Here is a 23,638-nt window from a genome sequence, read left to right on the forward strand (position 1 = left end):
CCTAACATGTACCGACATTGTGGCAATCCTGTGAAGTAGGAATTAGATCCATTACAGCGAACTAAGGTTCAGAGAGATTATATGATTTATGTAAAATTTCTGGTCTAACAGATACTAAAAGGAGGTGAGACTTGGCTCACCTGAAGAAAACTGAGGAATAAGCTGCAAGTAGATGAGGGAAGAGCATTCCAGGCAAAGGGAAGATCCAAGGCAGAAACCCTGAGGTGACAGGCTATGAGGAACACCGAAAAGCCAATGTGAGTGAAGTGATCAATGGTGGTGGAGAGAGTGGGGGGCCATGAAGTCAGAGAGATGACCTGCTATCAGATTGTGTAGACCTTTGTATAGTACTGTAATATATGGAATTCAAATTTATCTATAGATACGATTTTTATATATTTCCATTATACCCCAGTTCAGCATACATCTTCCCAGACTTGTGTTCTAATACTATTTATTGTCCTAGTAACACCCTTAATTAAATTTCCAATTTCAGAAATTTTATTCTATTTTGAATTTCCACAACCCAAACTGAGGATAATATTATAGTTTCCTGGTGCATGGGCACCATGATTTATAAAGCAGACAGTAACCACAGAAATTGCTTGGAGCTGAGACAAAAGATGTTTTCAAGGAGGAACATTTTTTCATTGGCATTGTTCTGCAGTATCAGTGCAGACTGACTTTAAATTAGTTTTGTTTTCATTTTTAATTCTCCAATGCTCCTTTTATTACCTTAACCCAGGATGAACTGCTTTTGCAGTCCATTACACACAACTTTTAAATACTTTTGAGTCCAGCTTTATCCGTTCTTCCCGACCTAGGGATTGAACCCGCTTCTCTTGCATCTCCTGATTCTTTACCACTGTGCCACCTGGGAAGCCCATTTAACTTAATACTTTAGTGATTTCCACTGGGTTCTCCCACATACATATCAAATTCTGCAGATCCAAGGCCAAATTCATTCGATTTCATTCTTCTCTTCCACCAAATCTGCCCCAAAACTCCCTTCTTATTCAAAATCTTAAGGGGAAAATAAGACATTTACTCAGTTGCTGAGCCATAAACTCAGAAATCAGCCTTATTCCTTAATTTTTGACTAACCTCTACATCTCATCAACCCCTAAATCTATCAATTCCACTTCCCCAAAATTTCAACATGTGCTCTGCCTTTGATAGCCATCAGCATATAACTGGCTATTCAGTAGCCTCCTGCCTTTTCTTTGCACTGAACCCCAACCTTCACTTCAATTTCTTTTCCTCTACTATCAGAGTGATCTTTCCAGTGTGAAAATACAGGCTGCCCTAAAAGCTTCGGTGGCTTCCAATGACAAAAGGCTCCACGACATAGTAACAATGAAAGGACCCTGTCCAACTATACAAACTCATTTCCAATTATTTCTCCCTCACCCTTTTAGGCTCCAGCCATAGTAGACTCATTTCCTATACACCCTATGCTCTCTTAAAATCTTCTGAACTCTTGAACCTGTTTTCTACTCTACCGAGAATGCAAACTTAAGGAAAACTCCTTTAGGTTTTACTTCAGATGATACTCTTGAAAAGGTTCCCCTGCCACCCCTCCCCACCCCGGGCTTCTCTTCTGTTCTCAACCCATCTTGTCTGCTCAGTAAACTGTCTGCTTTTTGAAGGCAGGAAATGTGCTTCTTCATCCTGGTTTCCCAGAATCTAGCCCAATACCTGACAATTAGAATATTCTGGGAATAAGATTTTGAAAACATGAAATCAGTTCACGTTCTGCTACTAATATTAAGCTTTGAGAATTATTTATCCCTAGGCTTGGCGTGCTGTGATTCACGGGGTCGCAGAGAGTCAGACATGACTGAGCGACTAAACTGAAAAGTGGTTTCAAAGAAATGAGTGGTTTCAAAGAAAGGTGGTTCCAAAGAAAGGGAAAGGAGAAGAAAGAGATAGGTCCTCTCCAAAGAGAAGGCAAAAGGAATAGTTACTTCTGTTCTAGAGAGAGAAGAAAAATTATGAGATCAAGATTAAAAGTTAGGCTCCCCACTCAGGGGCTTATAGAAATATCTAGATAAAATGAGGAGGTGGGGGGTTCACTGTGATAGGGCACTACAGAAACCCCAGATATTCTGAAGGATAAGGCTCTCCCTCTCTTTAGTATCCCACCAGGACCAAGGCTGGCCTGCTGCCGTCCATGAGGTCTCAAAGTGTCAGACAGGACTGAACAACAACAAGGGCCAGGAAGCAGAACCAGCTTCACTGATCTGAAGCTCACCAAGCCAAAATGTGAGGCACCAAGCCAAAATGTGAGGCGCCAAGCCTGGCAGCAAAGACAGGACTGATCAACAAAGCAGCCAAGCAGAGAAAGGAGGAAAACTCAAGGACCCAACCCCTCCCTCCACGCAAGAGGCTCGGGTATGTATGGATAATGAATAAACGGGCAGGGCCCCCTGAGGCATGGCGGATATGGGGAGCATATGGGGGCCTCCAGATGGATAATTGGAAAGAACATGTGGTAATCACCTGTGCAGGTGTAATAGGCTACAGGCCTCTGCTAGGTCAAACGTGGAGGGCCTTAGTATGATCTGAGGGTGGAGTGTTCAGCCCTCTGATGTCTAAAGGTCACAGAGAGGACATTCACACATGCCCAGTTGGAAGGTGAGTTGGTGATCCTATCCAGTCTTAACCAGCTCAGCTTGAACTAGACATAGCTGGCTACAGTTCCTGGAAAATAATTCTGGAAAACATCTTGTTTAGGTTTTGTGCCACTTGAGGACATGCAATACTCTTGTGCTCACGCTAAGTCATGTTTGACTCTTTACAACCCCATGGATTAGAGCCCGCCAGGCTCCTCTGTCCGTGGGGATTCTCCAGGCAAGAATACTGGAGTGGGTTTTCATTTCCTTCTCCAGGGCATCTTCCCGACCCAGGGATCTAACCCATGTCTCCTACTTTGGAAGGTAGGTTCTTTACCATTGAGCCACCAGGGAAGCCTACAGGTCTTCTGTAGCAACAATTAAAATGACCTTGATTAGTCAAGGCAGGCTACAGGTGAAATGAATTTAACTAATGATTACCCACGGTATCAAGGACGGAACATCACTGGTGGAAGGAAAGGTCTCACTAGATGACTCTAAAATGGCTCGTTAAATATTTATATTGAAATACATCATCTTTATAGAGTGACAGTAACAGACTAGGATTCCTGTAGCAGTAGAAATATAAGAGATGTGGGAGACAAACCTTAGAAGGTTTTCTTATAAAATACGTAAAGCATGAGAACAGGGATATGAAGTCATAGAAACTCTCCTGACACATGGGTAAGTTTCCAGTTGAAAACTTCCAGTCACCTTTTTTAGCCATAATACATGCTTGAATTCCAAGATCCTGACATTTTGAAAAGGCTTGTACTTTAATGGCTACAGAAACCTCATGTATGCTTGAGTCATTTATACTTACAATTAATCACTTTCCTATGAACTAGCAATATACCTAAAAGAATTGGGAAAAGCTAGTTTCTTTATGTTATAAAATATTTATGGCTTATTTTTGGATTTCCCTATCTATTTTAAATATCAACTGATCTAAACAAATACTCCCAATCTCCACCCAATGAAGGTATATCCGATGCCAATTTAAACCAAACCAGGACATTTGCTTTAAAATTTCCAAAATAAATTCTATAGTATTATAATGTTTTCTACTAATTAAAAAAAGAGCTTTTTTATGTAATGGAAAATAATGCTCAGTTGTGTCCTACTCTTTGTAACCCCATGGACTATAGCTCACCAGGCTCCTCTGTCCATGGGATTTTCCCAGCAAGAATACTGGAGTGGGTTGCCATTTATTCCTCCAGGGAATCTTTCTGACCCAGGGATCGAACCTGCATCTCCTGCTATTGTAGGTGGATTCTTTACCATTAAACTATACGGGAAGGCTTTATGTAATATTCCTGTGTTATTTTGCTAGTTGTTTAAAAAATGTCTTATCAATTCAAAGTTTAATTAAGGAGACAAAAGAAAAGCAGAAAAATTTTTTTCCCATATCAACCTAAAATTATTTTTTAAGAAGTTTTTTTATTTAGTGTAAGATCCAAGAAATATTTTACTGGAATAAAGCAATTTGATTTTTATAGTCCTTCCTAATCATTTTCCTATGCCTGAAAGCTATACCTACATCAGCAGTTTTATGAAAAGTTTTTGCACTTCCAGAAACAACAGGTAACTTAGAAATCACTAGAATGCTAGTGGCCATTTTCTGTAGTTTTACATTTTATATATATATATATCTATATATATATATACATTATATATATATATATCATATATATATATATATCAAAAAAAAAAACTGCTGTGCTATCCATAAAGCCAAACAATAAAGTCTATTTGTAACACTCTTATTTCTAGGGTTCATTCTTTAAGCATGGGCTGAGGTAAACATTTTCAATCCCATTTAAAATATTTTATTATTTATAGCATTTTCCCCTCAGATATTTGAAAAGATGATAAGAAGGCTTTGTTTTATAGAACGTTTACTGGTCTAAATAGTATTTGAGCTCAGCACAATTTGCTGTCCACTTAAATAGTGTTATGTAGTATTGATAGAACTGGTTGTTCCTGAAGGTCTCAATAGAATCAGTCAGGAGTCCATCATTAGCCAACAAAGGTGGTTGATGTGGGTGTTGGTACAAATACCTTAGTTGTTTTGAATAGACTTTAAATTCTATTAGTAAAACTACAATGTGCTCATGGTTAAGACTGGAAAGGCGCCCTCAGATCTGGTGCTGAACTGAATGCTTCAGTTGTTTGGGAGAATTTGTGTAAGTGATAGAGCACAAGACGTTAAGATTTTATTTAAATAATTTAGTTTTCACTAAGAGTGTCTAACTTTTTTCTTTAGCCCATTATTTGTTTGTGTTATGTATATCTCGTTCTATAATATTGGATGGTGTGAATGATGTGATTACACAGGGTATTTAGTAACGTTATTCCAATCAGATCAGATCAGATCAGTCGCTTAGTCGTGTCCGACTCTTTGCAACCCCATGAATCGCAGCACACCAGGCCTCCCTGTCCATCACCAACTCCCGGAGTTCACTGAGACTCATGTCCATTGAGTCAGTGATGCCATCCAGCCATCTCATCCTGTCGTCCCCTTCTCCTCTTGCCCCCAATCCCTCCCAGCATCAGAGTCTTTTCCAATGAGTCAACTCTTCGCATGAGGTGGCCAAAGTACTGGAGTTTCAGCTTTAGCATCAGTCCTTCCAAAGAATCCCAGGGCTGATCTCCTTCAGAATGGACTGGTTGGATCTCCTTGCAGTCCAAGGGACTCTCAAGAGTCTTCTCCAACACCACAGTTCAAAAGCATCAATTCTTCGGCGCTCAGCCTTCTTCACAGTCCAGCTCTCACATCCATACATGACCACAGGAAAAACCATAGCCTTGACTAGACGAACCTTTGTTGGCAAAGTAATGTCTCTGCTTTTGAATATGCTGTCTAGGTTGGTCATAACTTTCCTTCCAAGGAGTAAGCGTCTTTTAATTTCATGGCTGCAGTCACCATCTGTAGTGATTTTGGAGCCCAGAAAAATAAAGTCTGACACTGTTTCCACTGTTTCCCCATCTATTTCCCATGCAGTGATGGGACCGGATGCCATGATCTTCGTTTTCTGAATGTTGAGCTTTAAGCCAATTTTTTCACTCTCCACTTTCACTTTCATCAAGAGGCTTTTGAGTTCCTCTTCACTTTCTGCCATAAGGGTGCTGTCATCTGCATATCTGAGGTTATTGATATTTCTCCCGGCAGTCTTGATTCCAGCTTGTATTTTTCCAATTGTGTTATTCCAATAGAGAAGATGAAAAAAGCTCTTGGTTTTATTAAGATATATTATCCTTGTTTAATATGTCCAGTGCTCCCTGAAGTAGTTAATATTCTAAAATTTATATTTCTAATATAAAAAAGAAAAAACTTAGAGAAGTTAAATGCTTTACCCATGGCCACAATAATAGTAAGTGGCAGAGGAAAATTTGAAACTAGTTGAGCTTAAATACAGAGACCCTTAACACTAAATACAGAAGTTTTTAACCTCTACACCTTATGCTTCAATACACCTATTACACTGTGGCCTTCCTCTTTCCTATTCTGTCTTTCAATTTGGCCTTTTCCATCTCAATTCTGGTCTGTCTTTGTATCTTTCTTTGCTTCCTAACAAAATAGACTATGCTGTTCAGAATTAGCATGCAAATGTCAACATAAATCATAGATGTGAGAAGAAATCCATGCAAATAACCATAGTACCCATATCAATGTGTCCTTGCCATAAGCAAACCAATTTTTGACAGTCCACTTATTTGAAAGTTTTTATTGGTGGTAAGAAAAAAGGAAAAGTTGGGACCATCAAGAATTACCAGTCACACACCCATCATTAAGGATTTAGTTGATGCTTGGCACTGAAATTAGCCATTTATATATAGTATCTAATGCAATCCCTAGCACAACCTTACAACATAAACATTATTACTAGTAATTTACTGTGGAGAAATTTGAGGCCTGGAGACATTATGCAGTTTACCCAAGGACATACAATTTAGCAGGTTAAGCAGAAATTTGGACCTACATTTGACTAATTGCAAAGATTGTGGTATATTAGCCATTAGTTAAACTGCACTTTAGACCACTTGGTTGTGCTTCTTCTAGAAAGAATACTTTGAGTAAAGAGAGAGATCAACACTTAGCTGACCCAAGATCACATTCTCAGCACAGGTATAGCAAATTTTCACTACTCACTTCTTTAAAAAAGTCAAAGAACCATTATTTTGAAAGATGAGAGGAGAAAGAAGGGGGAAGGAAAGAAGGGAGGATAAAAGGAAGGAAGGAGAGAAGAAAGGAAAAAATAAAATTCCTCCTCACTTCCTGGGTTGATGATCAGACTCAAAGTCCTGAGCCAAATGAGCAGATAAATTATGAAATCAAAGCAGAATTTTCCTTTTTACTACAGTGGGAGGATTTGTCTTATCAAACTATTTACACTTTTGTTTGCCATGATTTCTATAGTTTTAGTCACTGTACCACTGCTTAAAGCAGAAGCTGAAGTCAGGGGAGATGCCAAAGGCGAGGACAAAGAGATGACTTCTCTTGCAGTTCCTCGTGGGGCCCCAACCAGAGCCTGGTGGGCTGTCCTAGAGTCGCAGGATGACAATTGAGCCTAATGGGATTTTGAAAGCTTTCTCTTATCCCATGATTCTGGGTTGCATGTTTCTACTCTAAATATGGACAAGAGGGAATGAATAATAAGTACAGCCAATTGCCAGAAACTTTTTACTGCCTTGGTGCAGATCTATTTTTTAGCTGGATGACTTTTATTTTTCCATTTTTTAATTGCTTTGTTTGTATTATCCTTTTTCTCAGGGCAGTTTCTAAATACCACTTCAGAGAGTCTTTTATGTTCACAACAGTGACAGAACTGCAGAGATTTCAAGCTAAGCATGAAAGCCTGGATCTAATATCTTCTCCCTGATTTCCTCCCATCTAATAGATCTGCTTGCTTATCTTGCTGCTATGATACCAGGAACAATACAGATGCTTATTGAGGAAAAACTAGGACTGGCAGAAAAGCAGACAAAAACAATTCCTTATCAGAACTCTGGTTTGATATCTCATCAAATTTCACATACATTATGCAACCAGACAACCTATGATGGTGAAGAGTGCAGTTGAGAGAAGTGAGAGATAGAGAAAACTGCCTCCTGAACTTGGTTGGCCAGCTATGTGATGCGCCCCAGCAGGAAAAAATATCAATTGGTAATCACAAACACTTACTTTTTACTCACAGAGACGCAGGAATGGATTTGATCATGTCGTGGAGTGCTTTGAGGTCTTTGGAATAAAGGCATCCTACAAATATATATTTCTGTATATGGTTGTATGTGTGTGTGCGTGCGTGCGTGTATGTGTGTTTACACGTTCTTTCTCTTGAGTAATAGGCAGGAAGGGAGAATTTCGTACAATATCTGCAAGTACATTTCATAGTCTCTGTATGTTGTGTGCTCATATATCTAAACATTTTTACAGGTAAGCTGCTTTCTGTCTTATGAAAAATGTCTCTTGGCTGCATTGAGGTCTTCTATATCCATGGAACAAACTGGCAGCTTAGTGCTTTTCATTCAGTATCCAGCAGACGAGCAAATCCCAGGGCTGAGCTATTGATCCAGCTGAACTCACAAGCAGTATGTCCTTATTCTTCTGGTTCAGTAGCCTTGGATGTAGTATACAAAATAATTTGCTGCATTCTTCAAAGCAATTTTCCCTTGGGGTAGGAAAAACACAGTTGGAAAAATGCAAAGATATTTCACTGCATTCAACAATAAAGGCAACATTTTAAATAAGTGAACTGATATAAAGAAGCCCACTTGTTTTGTTTATATTTGTTTTTGTTCTATCTCATTTTGTGGGTATTTCATGAAAAAGGCCAACAGGGTAAAAGTTTAAACAGAATCCTTTTGAAAAGAATTTTACCCAGTCCACTGTAAGGGTTTGGGGAAAAGGCTTAACTTTCAAATCAGCTTTTATTAATGTTCATGATCACACTATGATTTGTATCTTTACCTTTTATTCATTTTTCTAATTTATATATCAGATTAGTCTCAAGATATGAAATAATATTTTTCTGTTTCACAAGAAAGACAAAGAGAGAAGATAAAGGAACAGTTGGTGGCTGTCATGAAAAGAAGGAACATGTCAAGGTCCTTATTCACTGGTCTAGTCTCTTGTTAGAGGTACAGGGTTCACTGCTCAGATAGATGACCCGGATGTTCAGTCCGGGGAAGCCAGTTAGCCTTTGAATTCAAATCAGAGCTGGATCAAGACTTGCAGGTTAAGTTATCCGTGCTGATCTTCCCACCTGTAAAATGACCTTTTGTAATAAAGTCAGTGTGACATTCAGACTTAAAAAAAAAAATGTATCGAAAGCATTTGGTACAACCTGGGAAGAGAGTAAGCAGTCAAAAGTAAGTCCTTAATATGACGAACAGTAACTAATCAGTAGCAGAAAGGGTAGAGTCACAGTCACACAAAACTATAGATCAAACTCAAAGAAGTCAGACTCTTAAGAAAATTGTTTACTGCCTAGCACATGGTCAGCACTGTCTTAGCTGTTGTACTAGGCACTGGGGGATACCAATTAAGAAGAATAAGGTATGGGGTCTGCCCTAAAGAACTAACTATCTAGTTAAAATGATACATGGGGAATATATTTAACACAAGACAATTAAGTATCAAATGAATAATAAAGGCAATCAAATGGGGGTTTAAAGGAGAGTTCATAGAATAGTTATAGCATTCATTATCTGATAAAAAGGCAGAACTAGGAGATATACATGCATATATATATACACACACACACACACACACACACACACACACAATCATATATTTAGAGAGAGAGATAATTTCTTCAATATTTTTATCTACAACTTCACACCCATACAACAAAGATAAACAATAAGCTGTCTGAAAACACAGCCATTTCACCATTATCTAAATACTAAGCAGATAATAAAGAAAAGACTTTTGGACTCTGTGGGAAAAGCTGAGGGTGGGATGATTTGATAGAACAGCATTGAAACATGTATATTATCATATGTGAAATGGATCGCCAGTCCAAGTTCGATGCATGAAACAGGGCACTCAAAGCCAGTGCACTGGGACGACCCTGAGGGATGGGGTGGGGAGGGAGGTGGGAAGGGGGTTCGGGACGGGGGAACACATGTACATCCGTGGCTGATTCATGTCACTGTATGGCAAAAACCACCACAATATTTAAAGTAATTAGCCTCCAATTAAAATTTAAAAAATAAATAAATACTAAGGAATTATAGGAAATAAATTTCTATTTGATGAGCTTAAAAAGTCAATCATAAAAAACATAAAGCAAGACTTTGAGTAGCCTCAGAAGCCCAGTGTCGAGTATTACATTTCCGTTTGCTTCTGGGAAATTAATCAAGCCAATGAAGCTGATACCAATAAGAAATAGGGGAAGTGGAGTTCTTTTTAAACAGAAGCAACAGTTGGGCTATAATTATATAACCAATAGCCTCTTTTAGTGCCCAGAGCATCAGAACATCAAACTGAGGAGGAGTTTATGCATATGAAGAGTAAAAAAAATCATTGGCCAATAGATCACATTAAGTAGATTTAACAAATTATTGAGACAATATTAACTTTTTTTACTATACAAAATTTGGTTGAGTTTCAGGGCACAAAGATAAATTTATATTCAAAATGTCCATTCCTACTGCCCAGTTCTCTATTTTGTTGGTGTTATCTCGCACTGGTGAGATTTGAAAATAAAAGCTATTTGAAAAGAAATCTATATAGAATTTAATTTTATTACTTTAGATTTACTTGTATATTACCTTAACAAGTATTTTAGGAGCTGTAATATTCATGAAACATATATAGAGATAAATCTACACATATAATATTATAAATTGCATATTATATAAGAGTTTCTAGGTAATGAAAAATAGCATTAAGAAAAATGAAGCAGAATACTACGGGGAGAGAGATTCTTTTTTAAACTCTCTAAGGAGGTCAACTTTGAGCAGAAGCTTCAGTGAAATGATATGGTGAACAATGCATGCAAAGTTGAGGGTCAGGTCATTCTAAGAGCGGGGAATAGGAACTGTAAGGCCTTGATGCTGAAGTGGATTCAGGTTATTTTAAGAACAGCAAAGAGGCCAGTATGTCTAGATGGACAGAGATGTCTAATAAAATTCTACTCTAAGTTTTGAAGCTGAGAATTTTAATTTTTATGTCTATATACGATTAACTTAGTTTTATGTCTCCAGAAACTACCACTAACTGTGTCCCATCTAAACACAGAAGACAATCAAATTAATTTAAAGTAGGCCCAGGGATGTAACACCAGGAACGTGGTACTGTTAAAAGCAGAAGCAAACAATTGTCAACAGACACAGCAAACTAAGAAGTAAACCTGCAGTGTCTAAGCGGCTTGCAGTTACCGGATACAGAATGTTTATATCCCACAAGACTCCAGGGTCAGAGTGATTTTTCAGAGAGTTCTTTAAAGAAATAATTTCAAAACTAGCAACAGTTTTAAAGCACATTTTAAAAAAGTACTACTTAATTACAAATCCAATTTTTAAAAAACACACAAAAATTTCAACTATACACAGGAATTGTAAATGGTTGGTCTCAGTTTGTGTAAAAAGTCTTCTCTTGAAGTTGCAGCCTGATTGATGTGCTAAAAATGATTCCAAACCTTCATTTTGGTTTATTTAGCAACATCTGCTATGCCATTTAAAATTTTTTTAACGTAAAAAAAATTTCAATATAATAAAGGGTTAATGTAATTAATATATGGAGACCTCTTTCAAAGTAAGAGTCAAAACCTCTTATGGGAAAGGAAAAAAAAGGGAAAATTCTGTACAATGAAAATCTAAAGAAGCAAAAATATGTGACCAGTTGACATAAGAAATATTTACTTTCTCTAGTAGTAAAAGGAAAAAAAATAATAAATCAACCATGAAGCTCTGTAATAGCTTAACAACTAAACAAAAAAATAAGGAAAAAACCACTCATCATCAGTGCTAATGAGTGATTAGAGAAACAGCCATGACATGGTGACATACAAAGTATTTTCTTAGAAAGTTTCAGATCTCTCATAAATGTATGCTGCTGCTGCTAAGTCGCTTCAGTCGTGTCTAACTCTCTGCGACCCCAGAGATGGCAGCCCACCAGGCTCCCCCGTCCCTGGGATTCTCCAGGCAAGAACACTGGAGTGGGTTGCCATTTCCTTCTCCAAGGCATGCAAGTGAAAAGTGAAAGTGAAGTCGCTCAGTCGTGTCTGACTCTTAGCGACCCCATGGACTGCAGCCCACCAGGCTCCTCCGTCCATGGGATTTTCCAGGCAAAAGTACTGGAGTGGGGTGCCATTGCCTTCTCCGTCTTAAATGTACATGTCTTACTAAATCAGGGTTCTCTGAATAATAAAGTGAGTTGCTCCACAACTTTACCATCATGTAGAACAAAATTAATTTAATGTGATTATCAATGTTTTAATCTGTATTGGATAAAACTTTAATTATTATCTGGGTCATTTTCCAATATTTTAGATAACTGATACTACTTTTACTGATTAATTCAAAAAGAAAAATCTAAAAGAAATCTCTATTTCTTTACTTCACTTACTATAGTGGTGATTTCTAAATATGGAGCCCAGAGACAATCTGGATTTCCATCCAGACATATTTGAGCCTAAAAATCTGAATCTGTAACAAGCTCCAAAGATTTGCTGATACACATAAGTTGGAGACTCATTGACCCAGCAGAAGCAAAAAGAAAAATTAATCCATGCCAACACATCAGGAGTCATAGATGTGCTTCAGAAATACACATCTTCAAAGAAGCAAGCATGTGAAGTAAGGGATTGCCACTTATCAAGGCCCTTGGAAAATCAGCCCTAGAATGGTCTCCAAGAATGGACTATATGTTAAACCTTGAAAGCTGACTGCCCAGGCAGGTCTATGCACTGAGGCTGAAGTGGACACAATAGGACAATTCCAGGGGGAGAATAGTCACCAGCCAAACTTAATCAGGGCAGCAGGAGACCAGCTATGCCATTCTCCTGCGGGCATTTCCATCAGGGCTACCCTTCAGGTCAGCATAGACATGCTTTGGCCTCAAAAATATGCCTTTTGCCTTATTCTATTAAAAGTTACAATGGATCCAATTTTCTGAACCTCTGCTTACTGCTACGTCTTTCTGTCATCCTCAGTGATCATGAAATGCATTGTCAATATTCAAATAGTATGTATCCAAACTCTACAGAATAAAGAACAAATTCCGACTTTAAAACAGCTACACATGAGAATTCTTTTTCTTGCTGTCATAGGTGAATGGTGATTGTGACACAAAAGGGGACTCTGACAGCAATAAAGGTCTATCAACCTGATCATGACCTGTTTGTTCACACTCTGGGCCAGTTTAACGAAAGGAGAAAAGACAGTGTTTTTCCATTTGAAGAGCTGTTTTAAAAAGGAAATGACATTTTTATTTGTTATATGAATAGTTTTCAACTGTTTCTTAGTGTGTTTAAAAAAAATATTTCTGAAAATGTTCATAAATTTTCTTAAGTAACAAATTGTGCTTTTATCTGTATTTTCAGCCTTTCAATATACAAAGAGGACTTGCAAAGTCACTTCAGCATTTCTGTAAAAGCCCAAATGTAAACGAAAAGTAAATACAAACGCCAGGAGTCTCTTAAAATTCAACAAATGTGTCCTCTACCCACTCTTCTTTGCTTGAATTGGGTTCTTTGTGTCCTCATTTCCCCCAGGCTTGGCCAAGTGCATTTTCTTGCTCACCAGGGCCCTGAAGATGATGATACAATGGTGCATTCACAGTGGTGGCATATGCAGAACTATGGGTCAAGGTCCGCTCATTGTTTCCTTGGGGCAACTATTCGAGGGAGTGAGTTCCACTTGTCCTTAAGGATGGACACTACAGACTTTTGACCCTCTCAATGCCTAATATAGCCATTTTTCTTATTTCTAGTATAGACATGGTCCATGTCATACTACACACGTTAAACAGTACATTAGGAAAAAAAGATAATATTATCTTTGTCTCTTCCCAACCTCTACTCCAGAATGTTCATAGCTTTGGAGAGTTTGACTGATATTTACTTTTATCATAATTTTGTGAAGGGGAGATTGAACTTAGAACCTATATAAGTGATAAAGTAATTCCAAATAGTCACTGTATTCATATTCATCACTTATCACTAAATGGAACTGATTATAAATGTACTGGGAGACTATCAGAAAGGCGCTGTTGATTTACTTTACATAGATAAACAAGCCACATAAAAAATGAAAGCACAATGCTTACTGAATTGTAAGTGATTAAACATTAATGACTGTAAAGCTTAGTCAAACACTGCAAGTCTTAAAGTCTTCCACAGTACATCATGTTGAGTGTCAACGGATAAAACAGAATGCCAATAATAGTTGGAATGTTCTTGAAAAGTGTTAAGCTTTGTCAATAGCTATAAATGTACACATGCCAATATCTAAAAATCTATCAGTCTCTACACACTGTTTGTGTTAGGCTCTATTAGTCTGACCAAATAATTCCAGTACTCATTGGCATTGAAAAGAAAGTCTGAGAGTAATTTTATATTCACTTATGTGCTTCTTTCATGCTCTGTACATGGATTTTGGTATTGATGTAGTCAAATATTTATTATCTACACTAAAAGAAGGTTGAGATAAAATGAATAAATCAAATCTTTATTTCATTTTTTCCCTTCATAGCCTCTCTGCTAAGTAGAATGCTGTAGGGAAAGCAAGTTTAAATCAGTATCTATCGTATATCAAATAATTATTTAAAAGGAGGCACAAAAACAGTCATATGTCCTGTCTTTGGTAATCTCAGAGAAGTCCGCAAACTCTACCCTCAGTCACTTTGGACAAACATCTTGCGGACAAAAAATGTAAGAATTCAGGATAGGTGGCCTTGTAGTCCCAAAGATCTGTTTGGTTCAGTGACCCACTCCTAGCACAGATGAATTTGATGCTTTATCTGACAAAAAAAAAAGTTGGCTGATCCTGTTATTGAAAGATTGTTTCATTAATTCAAAATAATCCTTTCACACAAGGACTGAGGGAAAGCAGAATTTTCGCCACCAACGCGGGAAATCTCTACTATTGAAGGCCATTCAGCAAGTCGATATCACCAAAAAGCTACTGAGCAACAACTTAGATTTGCACAACACAGTTTGTGTACATTTGAGAACTGAAAATGGATCTGACATGAGATGATATTCAGGAATAATTTTCAGTTTTATTAGATATGGTAATGTTATTTTGATAATGTAAGAAGACAGTTTTGTCTTTTAGGGTGGGATGTTATGTTGTCTGTATAATATTCGGTCTTGTCTCTGCTCCACTCCCATTCCACCCCATTGTGTAGAAGACTTATCAAATGTTTGGTTTCAGTACCACATCCATTAATTATAGATGTATTGTGGTGACTGTATTTAAATATTCACTGATCTAGCTAACATTAATTTTGGCTTCATATAAGAAAAATGCACTTTGCACTTGATGTTCAAAGATTCGGGTTCAAATCTTCACTCTTGTTTATTAAGTCATATGACTGTGTTAAAAAAAATTCACTTAACCAGTTGGATTAGTTATTTCTGCTTTAAAGTAGGATCTCTCTCATCAATTATTTATTTTGAGGAATCAAACTAGAAGTAAATTTAAAAATACTTGATGAACTCAGAGTGTTATATCCATGTGAGATATTATTGAGAAACTGCTACAACTCTAAGAAGGTTGTAGATAAAAAATGTCAATAAAAGGAAAATTTACATTCGGAGGTCATGGAGTATAATAACATCCTAGAAAATTTATTCTCCTTCAAATGAAGACCCAAATTTCACTGTAGGAACTTAAAATTCACCCAAACTCTCCATTCCTTCCTTTATTTTTTGTTCAAAAGTTCTTCATTTATTATTTCATTCTGCAAGTCAAAAAAAAAAAAAAAAAAGTTTTGTTTCTACTGTGTGTCAAATACAGTGCTAGATACCGAGCTTACAAAAATGAGGAGAATACTGTCCCCCACCCTGCAATAGAGCTTACCCTTCAATGAAAGGGCTTGCTCTCTTTCTTTCCAATGCATGTTGGGCTCATAAGCATCACTTTCTAAAAAGCGTTAATGTCTAAAACTATGCTCTGCTGCTGCCGCTAAGTTGCTTCAGTCGTGTCTGACTCTGTACGACCCCATAGACAGCAGCCCACCAGGCTGCCCCGTCCCCAGGATTCTCCAGGCAAGAACACTGGAGTGGGTTGTCATTTCCTTCTCCAATGCATGAAAGTGAAAAGTGAAAGGGAAATAGCTCAGTCGTGTCCAACTCTTAGCGACCCCATGGACTGCAGCCTACCAGGCTCCTCCATTCATGGGATGTTCCAGGCAAGAGTACTGGAGTGGGCTGCCATTGCCTTCTCCGTTTTCGGGTAGGATCCTGTCCAAATTCTGTTTCATTACAGAGATGTATGTAGTGTTGATCCTTAGAAAGTGAAAGTGAAGTCGCTCAGTTGGGGTCTGACTCTGCAACCCCATGGATTGTAACCATGGAATTTTCCAGGCAAAAGTACTGCAGTGGGTTTCCATTTCTTTCTCCAGGGAAACTATGCTCTGACTAATGTTAAAAGTTGATGATGTGCCATGGTTGTTTTTTTTTTAATTCTATTCTCATCATACTGACAAATATTTCTTGGGCCTTAAAAAAGGATCATTAGGGAACTAAGATCCCACAAGTTGCATGGCCAAATAAATAAATAAAATTTTTAAAAAAAGGATCACCTTTCAAAGACAATTTGAATTTTATACTATTTTTTCACTTCTGTAGTAAAATACAATTTGAGATGAGCCTACAAAACATCAGAAATCTCACTAAGTCACTAAGAAAAGACTGAAATGAGACTGCCGAGGACACAAAAGTTTAGAGAGAGAATGATTATAATTAGACTTTCTTAGTTGATATGCATACAGTATAAGAATGCAGTAAACTTGTATTCTCTATAAGAATACCTCTCATGATGAATAAGTAAACTGGCATTCCAGTTTTTGTGGAAGAGCCCTGCTTTGAGAAATGCAGAGTCTAATGCAGTCTTTCTTAATTTCTTTTGGATTATGAAATTCTGAGACACAGAAAGAAGCTACACATCTTTCTACAGAATAGTGCACATGTGGACCTACACACATTTTTAAATATAGATCAGGGATTTTTCAATCCTGTTGTAGTTTAGTGGACAATCAAGTTCACATATGATATTACCCCAAGTGCTGTTACCTGCAAGACCAGGATATTTACAGGACTTGAAGCAAATTACTCATATTTTAAAGATTTTGACTGCTTTGTGATGACTTTAGAAAAATGATCTGAAAATTAAAAAAAAAAAAAAAGGCCAATCAAAGAAGGAAAAGATGATTCTGAGATAAGAGTGAGATCTTCCCCACCCAGGGATCAAACCGAGGTCTCCAGCATTGCAGGCAAATTCTTTACCACCTGAGCCATTAGGGAAGCCCACTTAAGAATCAAGCCAGTCTTCATGTTATATCCCTAGGGCCAGAAGCAATCCCTGGCTTGTACATGTTAGATGTAAAATAGCCTTTGTTGTAAAAAAGCAAAGATCATGAATAAGCCACCAAATATTCATCCTTCCAGTTCTTTGCCTGATGCTAAATGGTTCTTACAACACTTCCAAGGTAAAGGCGCCCCTGCATTACCAACTGCCTCTGGCAGAGTCTGAGTAGCCTTTGCATTCTACTGTTGGTAGGGATCAATCCTGGGGCCATTAGATTATGATCTCTTGTTTTAAGACAAAATGTTAGACCTTAAGTATTGCTGTAAAATGAAATCATATCTTTGGCACAGCTTTAAAATAACAACCTGCCTAAAGGCAAAATTCTCTTCCCCTCATCACGCAGTGATAAATCTCTATTTCACATTCTGCACTTGTTGGGTGAGTAGCCCCGTCCCCAGGCACTGTGAACAAAAACCCAGAGAATATAATGAGGGCAGAACCTAGGGAAAATGGACAGTGCAGGAACAATCTGTGGCTGTGGGTGCAAAGAAAATTTGGCTCAAAGCACTGTCATTAAATATATACTGCATTGATGATGAAGTTGAGGAAAGGGGACTGAATAATACATTTTGATATTTTAAAGATAATCCTCTCTTCATCCAAATATTTTGATTTAAAGAATGCCATTCTTACAAAGAGGAGAGTTTTGCCTTTTCAGACATCCTATTTGGGGTATGTCAGAGAAAATCTATGTCATTTTAGTCTAAAGTTTAGATTCACTGTATTTTACTGATATATTTGAAGAAATTACTGAAATAATACCCTGAATTCTTTGAAGTCTTGTGTTGTTTAGAATTAAGAGACTTTGGCTTTAAATGTGTGTTAAACAAAAATTCCAAGAGTATAATACATTTTGTAGTATTTTACCTAAAAGAAGAAATGTTTACATAGGATCATTCACTTTGCAGCAATGTGGAAAAGCTAATACTTTGTGGAAAGTTGTCTAAACCCCCACTACAATCATTATCACAAATTCAATTTCCAATAAGAGTATCATGTAGAGTAGGATATAAGATAACAGTTCTTGGGATATTGTGAATAAGTATTGTAAATTAAAAATTTTAACACCAGTTAGAATATATATATATATATACACACACACACACAAATATCTCTAAGGCCAGATATTCTTTCATGAATCATAGCACAATACAAAATAAAGAAAGACATTCTGAATTTAAAATGATCATCTATATAACAATGTGACTGAGGATAAGCAGATGTTTTGCTACATTAAACAATGTCTTAAAAGCTTACATTAGGGGTTAATAAACTAGGGTCAGTGATCCAAATCCGGCCCATGACTTGTTTCTGTATGGCCCTCAAGCTAAGGATGGTTTTTAAAATTTTAAAGGGTTGTAAAACAAAACAAAGAGCAATATATGAGAGAGACCATATGTAGCTCCCAAAGCCTAAAATATTTATTATCTGGCCATTTACAGAAATACTTTGCCAATCCCAGGTTTAGATTCTAGCGTACTAATGGTGAGGTTTAATGTGCAATTTTGGATTCAGTTGGAAATGCCACATTATTACACTAAAGATAGGTCTCGTCTTCTGCAGCAGTCAATTTGTGTCAATTTAGAGACTGAAAAGATGGAAAATTTCCCTAGCAACAAGTCAAATGCTCAAATTTCTAGTTAATTTAAATCACACTAACTAGATTCGGCTTCTTTATCAACAGAAATGCTTTAGGAGTGAAGTCGTCTGATGATACTTTTAGTATTGAGCAATCTTTTGGCATATTTTGGAGGAACATCGATTTGAAGTGGAAGTACTGAAAAATTCTTATACCCAACTGTAATATTCTTTCCTATTATTCTTCTTCAGAAAAAAAACTCTCTCTCTCCATAGGTTTTTGAATATGTGGCTTCGCATGAGAATATGTGGGTATTTTAAGCTAAGAAATTTGTAAATGTATTTACCCAGTAACATAAAATTCTTTTAATAAGCTTGTTTGTGAACTAACTACATTGTTCAGAATTCAGGTTCAGTTAATAAACTTCATCATTAACACTATTACTATGATTGATTCTCTTTTCAAATTGTATGCATGGAAATCTATGACAGCACTGTACTAAAAAATAGAATCAATCTGGCCATAAGCAGTTAAAGATTTCCATATTATCAGCCAATAATATATTCTAGAATAGTCTTTTACATTAAATAGGAATTAATAATTCTAATAAAATTATTTTTTTCTTTTAAACAAGTCATGTGTATTTTTTGTAATGTGCATTAATGAAGCTCCCTATCTCAGAATAATAAAAGTGATGTAGGGAAATGTAAGTACCACAAAAGAGAATTTAATTTGAATGTTTTCACAAACCTGAGAAAAAAGAGACAATTTCTTTTCTTAAAGTTCATCTGAAAATTCTTAAAACAATTTGGAAAAACAAATTTACATTTTGATAAGTGCATCTCAGGTAAAAGAGAAGTTCCCCTCTATATAGGCCTTTATTAATAAGTAGACTACTACTCATTGAAATTTTAATTTATGATGTCCACTCTGAAATGGACTGAGATGTCTGCAGTGCCCTGAGAAATGGTACCAATATCTAGATCACATGCCTAGATATTTCTAAGCTTTTGTGTAATGAATTACCGCTATTTTACTTAGGAGAAAATATGTTTGCTGTTATTTTTGAATCTTCGATGAACTCTCTATATCAAACAAGGTCAAGCCACAAATAATGCCCCAAATCAAGTTAAGATGAAATAAAAATCAATGATTTATAATACGGATTTGAAAGGATGTGGGTCAATGTAAAAGCTGCAAGATTTTGTTCATTATTTTAAAACGAATGCACATCTTCTGTGGGTAAAACAGCCCAAAGCAGTCTCTTTTAAATCATCTATTCCGAAAGATACAATACCTCCAAACAAGAAGCCTTTGACATCTGTGACACAGGAGACATGCAGAAGTCATTAAGGGTATCCCGAGGGGCTTCCAACAGTTGCTTCACTTTAGGGTGGGTGTGAGAAGGTTTAAAATTAAATTACTTTAAAATAAAGTTAGAGCACTAAGCAATTTCCTGCTTTCGACTCAGTAGGGTTTCCCGTGAGAAAAGAAAGTAGGCAAAAAGCTCAGACAGACAGACAAACATATTTACCCCTAGGTGGAAGGTACAAATTAAATTAGCCTGCTACAAAGGGGAGATGTTTTCTCCTTCTGTTCAGATGTCATGGTAGTGAGGAAACATAGTCTGGGGCCAAGAAAAATGGCACAAATGCATTCATCTGAGCTACCATTCATCCTGATCCAAGGTCTAAGCAGAACACATAAAAGAACAGCACTGTTGAAGGACTTCCTCTCCCTAGTTACCAAGTTGAGACTTGCAAGGGAATATGGGAGCAGGGGGTGGGGTTCTTTCCAGAATGTTTCAATGTTGTTGGAAGTGTCAGAGGATGTTATGGAGTTAATGACTGAATCTGAAATCACATCAGTATAATTTGATTCCATATTTCATAGAAAGAGCTGTATTTTATGGTACACAGTATGGTGTGTTTAAAGGTACATTGTGAACTTTCTTTCCCTCTGTAGCTGGAAACCAATATAGGCACTTCCAAAGAGTCAAGTATCTATTATAGTGCCTCATTAATATGCATGTTTTTGGCACTCAGTTTGGTTCAGCTGGTATGCTTTCCAGTATCTCATTCTTTATTTATATGAGACTAGGAGGTGTGACCTATGGAGCCAGTTGGCTGTCATGAATTGGAATATTCATTAAGCCTCATGAATTATGCATTAGACTGCTTATAATACTGAGATCCACATTTGATCTAGCCAGAACTCTCAACTGCTTCCCATTCGATGGAATGATCCACATTTTGTCGACCAAACTATATATGTGTTCCATACACTGCAGAAGGAGTAATTGTGTATTTGCTACCCAAAAATGCTTGGGAGATTTTGCAACTTGTGTGTGACTAAGTCACTTTCATATTTTTTGCATGTTTGAAGGGCACAGCAGACATGGTTCTCTTCTGGCAAACTAGGTTTGAGTAGCATTCTTCTCTAGGCTGATTACTGTTTCCATCCATTACTGCCCTTGCCTGTAAAAGTCACCAATGACTGGTGAGCAGCCTGGATTTGTAAAAGATATGTAGCTGTCTCCTGGTGAGCCACACATACAAGTGAAGCCAAATATAAAGGACATGGAGAGTGCTTTTAAGAATTTAGTTTCTCTTATCTAAAATAAGGAAATCTTTTTACTGATAATCTTATCATTTTTGTTGCTTTTTTAGGGACAGGTATATTCAAGCCATATAAAATCTAATCTGGAGATTTTGCTGATGCTATAAGATTTTATCAGAATTCAAAACAACATATACTTGTTAGGAATTAAATATTTTCATTTTTAAAATATATGCAACAATATTAAATGTATGCCTTGTTTAAATCCACATTCTGAAATATAAAGAGAAAAAAAAAGCTAAAAAAAATTAACCAGCAAATATTAATATGATCTCTTATACACATATTGGCAACCTCAAGTGCTAAAGGCATTTCACTTTTTAGGTTCTTAGTACAATTTACTCAAGGTAAAATCTTCCCCCCCAAAATACATTCTTAAGAAATAAGATTTTATTTAGCATTGATCTCAAACCTTTGATGATTATCCACTTTAAAAATTCTCTACTCTTTATTTCTTAATATAGACCTTATTTCTTAATGTAGAGGCCTTGGAAGGAGCCTCTATCGAGGGAAGTAATTATTATTAGTTAAAATCTAAAACATGATTTGAATTTAGTCCCTTCTGCTTTCTATATTCAGGAAAACTAGACTAAAGAATCTATAGCCGGCTCTACAAAAGGTCATGGGTGAGTCCTGGGTAAAAAAGCATTGTTTACAGATTTTTAGTGAAGAGATTAGCTGTCATTTATTTTCACATACCTAACTGAGGAGCCTTAGTGGTTCCCAGCAAGACTGTGTTCTCTTCTCTTTCTTAGCCTGTCACATCCTTGTCAGTTTCAATAAAATTACTTACCTGAATTATGCAAATGAGGTTTTGTGATGTCCAGCTCCCATCATTGTTCATCTCCACTACAGCTGAAAATTCTAGCAGACCCCTTGCTTACACTGTCTGATTCCAGGACTCCTTAGGTCAAGACCTTTCAACCTCAGAGTTTGACTTATGCCACAACCATTTGACAAATCGCCCAGACCCTCACAAAAGCCGGTTGAGCTCCAGAGTGGCTGCTCTCTCTATACACCACTGTTTCTCTGTTTTGACATTTCCTTCTCACTTTTCCTCTCAGTAATTAGACAAAGGGAGAAAAAGACATTTGTGTTTAAAGAATGCTTTCATTTAGGACTGTGATAAATGGCTCCCCTTTCCAAGAAGCTGCAGTCCCACTGCAGGACAGAAGGTTCCTTCACAAGGGGGACTCGACAGCAGAACCCGCCCACCAAAGCCTTCCCGGACGTCAGCTTTGCCTCTAAAAAGCCTGCAGAGAGTGTCCACTGATCTTATCTGTATTTTCAGTCAACTGGAAAAGGGAAAATGTAGCATGAACTACCCATATTAAAATTATCATGGTTGTAAATACAAGGACACCGAATTTATAATTTAAGTGTTTCTGAGAAAGTTTGGTGTCGGAAAACAAATTTGGAACAAAACACACTGTGATTGTCTTAAGTCATCTTAGTACCATTAAAAAGTCTCCTTTCAAGTAATAAATTCCAGATTATAATATATCCCACTCCCCAGTATGTCTCATCTATCATCCTGGGGGAAAAAAAATGAATTAACAGAACTATCCAAGATCTGGCATTTTAGTGGCCCATCACAAATTTGAAATATTTGTGGGGAAGTTTGAACATGCTCTTTTCAAAATAAAACACAACTCTTATCATGTTGCAAAAGGGGAAACAGGCTTTGTAAAAGGAAAAAAAAATTAATAGTAACTTTGTGTCAACTATGTTTTTATAAGCTTCTCTCAGAGTAACGAGTTAATGTTTATTGTTCCATTGGGGAGGAAAGATTGCCAAACATGCAAAATAAATGAAACTGCATGTGACTCAGCGTTTGAGAGTTTCAGTGAAAACTGAGCCTGTTCTCGTTCTTGCTATGGTTAACCCGTCACCTTCGCTCACGGTAGTGCATTAATTAGAAAATCACCAAATGACATTCCCAAAGGGGGCAAATCACTTCTATGGCCTGATATCACACTTGGATTAATAAAGCAACAAGCCTGCCTTTCTACCGATTAGAAGTTGGCATGTGATTTTTACCTGATTTATGGAGCACCACCTTTAGACTCACTTAAGTTAATCCTGTGAAATTATGACACTTTCAATATTTGCAAGAAAGCATTCCTTTTATTTTATATTAATTTTAGGAATCAATAGAGCTTACAAATAGCCCCTACTAATGGACTTGCAATAACATTTTTTTTAATAAAATGAAATCTGGCACACGATTTTAAAAAGCCAATGTCAATTTGTGTAAGCAAACTATTTGTGGTTGCTTCCT

At 36.9% G+C, this 23,638-nt stretch overlaps 1 long non-coding RNA gene across 2 annotated transcripts in view; it reads right to left on the reverse strand.

The window, feature by feature from the left end:
* The window catches only part of LOC139184232 (uncharacterized), a 140,232-nt gene extending 118,789 nt beyond the window's left edge, over positions 1 to 21,443 (reverse strand). Inside the window, exon 1 of one of the 2 annotated variants that reach the window (XR_011567810.1) lies at positions 20,036 to 21,443. This is a non-coding gene — a long non-coding RNA (uncharacterized lncRNA). The remainder of the gene's footprint in view (positions 1 to 20,035) is intronic. The other variant, XR_011567809.1, reaches the window with a different exon arrangement.
* Between the last annotated feature and the right edge of the window lie 2,195 nt (positions 21,444 to 23,638).

This window comes from Bos indicus, chromosome 7 (genome assembly GCF_029378745.1).
Source record: "Bos indicus isolate NIAB-ARS_2022 breed Sahiwal x Tharparkar chromosome 7, NIAB-ARS_B.indTharparkar_mat_pri_1.0, whole genome shotgun sequence".
In the NCBI taxonomy this organism is placed as follows: Eukaryota; Metazoa; Chordata; class Mammalia; order Artiodactyla; family Bovidae; genus Bos; species Bos indicus.